The sequence below is a fragment of the Triticum aestivum genome, unplaced genomic scaffold, assembly GCF_018294505.1.
Source record: "Triticum aestivum cultivar Chinese Spring unplaced genomic scaffold, IWGSC CS RefSeq v2.1 scaffold312403, whole genome shotgun sequence".
Classification (NCBI taxonomy): domain Eukaryota; kingdom Viridiplantae; phylum Streptophyta; class Magnoliopsida; order Poales; family Poaceae; genus Triticum; species Triticum aestivum.
In genome coordinates, this window is record NW_025227992.1 from 1 (window position 1) to 3,481 (window position 3,481).

Genomic DNA, 3,481 nt, shown 5'->3' on the forward strand with positions numbered 1-3,481 from the left:
GTCTTGGGTATCCCAAATAGATCCAAATAGAACACAACCGACCACGATGGTTGCCAGCATCGTCCGGAGAACATCAACCACAAGATACGGCGGATCAAAACATGTATACTACGAGTGAAGTGCCATCACTAGGATCAGGCAACCACGGACTAGCCATGCATCAAGCATCCCGTCCAGCCAGGTCGGCCACCACCTCGCCTACAAGAGAACCTGAAGATCCAAAAGAGAGGTGATCAACTGGGCGCCGAGGAGGGAGACAACCGGGGACGAGGGAGAGCACATGCGGTTCCGAAATGACCTAGCCAACCAACCGGCGGACTCGAGGAGAACAAATGACAACCCGATCCAATAGCAAGACGCTCATATCTAGCAAAAAAACAATCAAGGAGTAGGGTGGGATGCCAGATCCAGCAGCAGACCTCCCAGATTTGGCTGGAGACGGCAGAGGGAAAGGCCGAGGAATCATCGGTGGCAGCCAAGAATCATCGGTAGTGTTGTAGTACAGGCCGACAGGGAAAGCTCAGCCTGCATTTTCCGAAGAAGAGTGTTGTGTGTCTTGTGTAGCCCCGATGTCACCACGTCTAGGATGGAAGACACGCGGGGAAGCGCCACATAGCCTGCATCTGCATGCCACGGAAAGGGCAGAAAAAGAAGGAAAGATGAAACAGTGATAAAATTAGTGTCCGTATATATAAGGCATGTAAAATGGTTGACAAGATAGTCTTATTTTAAGTCTTGCATGTAATTTAGAGATGACAAGAAAACATGTCTACAATGGGTCATCTCTTAGTCTTATCTTCAATAACTAGCCATTCTTAAAAACATGGTGAGACATATAGTGCTAAGAGATCATCTCTTGTCCCGTCAAAAAAAAAAGATCATCTCTTGTCTTCACTTAAATAAGAGAAGACAATATTTTCTTATGACTTGTCTCTCCTCCACGTCATCATCTATCCTATACGTGGTATTCCTAAGATAGAACCATTGTACATGCCCTAATTGATGAAAAGCATGACAGTTAAGCTGCTACATTGCGAGTGTGAGACTGGTTACCATTATATTTCGTGAATGCTGGTCAAGGCTAGCAATTATGCCTGGCTCCCCTCTTCCTCCATCTCACCCTGCTGCTGCTCTCCTCCTCGTTCGAACTCGCCCGTCTCACTGCTGCAAGCGTCATTGACCTCTTCCAAAATATCTGCACTATTTTTGTTCGCTGCGTAAGTCCCTGAACTGTAAGCAGTGACAGAAAATAACACATCGTTGCGATGCTCCCATGCTTCTTCTCTAAGGACGTCAATTGTGGCGCTGATGCACGGGGTGTCTGTGCTGTACCATTTCTCTTCACAGCGAATCTCGACTACGCTGAGTTTCGTGAGATGATTGATACCGACAGGATCTCTATTTGGTGGGCCAGCATAGAACTGGAACACGATAACAAGCCATTCAAGCATGGGCATAGCTCCTTCCTGGAAGAACACCCGTGGCACTCGACTGTAAATAGTGAGTTTCATAAGCCTGGGAAACCCTCCACCTCTGATGGCTACCGGCTCTCTCGGAACGACTTCGAAATACAGAACGAGAACCTTAAGGTTGGACATCTCCCGCAGAATCTTGAGACCGTCCTCCTCTAGCTTACAGACCCTGATGTCCAAGGTGCCGAGGTCATTGAAGTGATCCTTGATCCACCACGGGATGCGCATCTGTTTCATGCCGATGGTTAGGCCCAATATTTAAGTGAACCTCAAATGCAGGATCTCCCCGGCTAGCGAAGACACCACATCACTGTTCTTCCAAATTTGGCAGACACCCTCGGGCAATCCCAACAATCCTGAAAGCTTAGCAGCTTCCCAGGCCAATACGGTGACACCGTCTGTTACCAAACTCTTCAGTTTCTTAAGTCCTTCGATTTCCCTCGGTATCCTCTTCACCAATGAGAAGAACAAGTTCAATGATTCCAGATGCTGCAGTTTGCCGATCTCCGAAGGCAGCTTTGTGATACTTGTGCCCTTCAAGTTCAGACTCTCCAAATTCTGGAGGTTCGCAACTCCCGAGGCAGTTGTGTGATCCTTGTGCGACCCAAATTCAGTGTCCTCAAATGCTGGAGGTTCCAAATCTCACTGGGTAACTCGGTGATTTTTGGGTTTCTACTCACGTCAAGGCTCCTCAATTGTGGTAGTCTCGTGATGATCTCCCTGGGTAGCTCTGTGATGCCTGTTGTATTCAAGGAAAGATTCTCCAAATGCTGCAGGTCTCGGATCACCCTAGGCACCTCCTTGAGATACTCGTTCTGCTTCAAGTCCAGGTTCTTCAAATGCTGCAGCTTTCCAATCTCAACGGGTAGGCCTGTGATCCGTGTTCCCCTCACTTCCAAAGTCTCCAGATGCTGCAGCCCCCGTATTTCTGGTGGGATCTCACTTATAAACCTCCCACGAAGGCCAAACAGGTGCCTCACACGGAATAGGCCACACATATCCTTCAGATCGTCATTCTCAAGACCCTCATTGAACTGAAGATCTAACACACGCAGACATTTCAACTGTCCCAAGCGGGCTCTCCTGGCACTTCCAAACACAACAAGGGACCGAATATGGGACCAATCAATTTCTGACATGGGACCATCATCCGTTACAGAGTCTGAGTCTGACATCGGATCCTCATCGATACAGAGCAAACGGATTCGGCAGGCATATGACGCTGGAATATCAGAACTGCATGTAATGAAATTGTCTTCTCGGAGTTTGCATCTAAGGAAATTTCGCATCACGGGGTGCACTCTGTATTTGCCATAGTTCTGACTGTATCTTTTCTTTACAAACGGAATCAATCCCCTGTTAACAAGCTCTTCAAAATAACCTTTTGCTATCTCCTCTTTACAGACAAATCTTTCTGCGGTCCATCTCCTCATCAAATGACCCCTTTTAATCTCCCGACCCTCAGGGTATATACAGCAGTACAAAAGGCAAGTCTTCAGCATATGATGAGGAAGATGGATGTAGCCCAGCTGCAAACTCTCGACCAATGGTTCAAAACCTGGAGTATTCTGGATTCCATTTCGCTTTACTTTTTCCCAAATCCTATCTTGTACATCACTTGCCTTCTTTACATGCAGCCCTTGTTGTTCTTGCTCCTTTGCCAACGCTGAAAACATACAGACTAGTGCTAATGGCATACCACCGCACATGTGCACAACAGGATGGTCACAATCAAAATCTGCGGCAACCATGTCAAACTTTGCTACCATCCCAGCGGCAACATCTTCCTCACCAATTATGTAGGCCCATATTTCACGAACATAATCCCATTCAGTGTCCATTTTATAGATCAAGGCATCAAAATCATCACGCCACTTCTCAGCTATAGCATTAATACGAGTTGTTGTGACAATTCTGCTGCCCAGAGTATTCAGTGGAAGAGATCTTCTGATTGTTTCCCATTCTCCACCATGCCAAATATCATCAATTATGACCATGTACCTATACAA

At 46.9% G+C, this 3,481-nt stretch overlaps 1 pseudogene; it reads right to left on the bottom strand.

Annotated features, from left to right (window-relative positions):
- Nucleotides 1-6: 6 nt before the first annotated feature.
- LOC123172922 (disease resistance protein Pikm1-TS-like) lies at nucleotides 7-3,469 on the bottom strand (annotated as a pseudogene).
- Nucleotides 3,470-3,481: the final 12 nt, after the last annotated feature.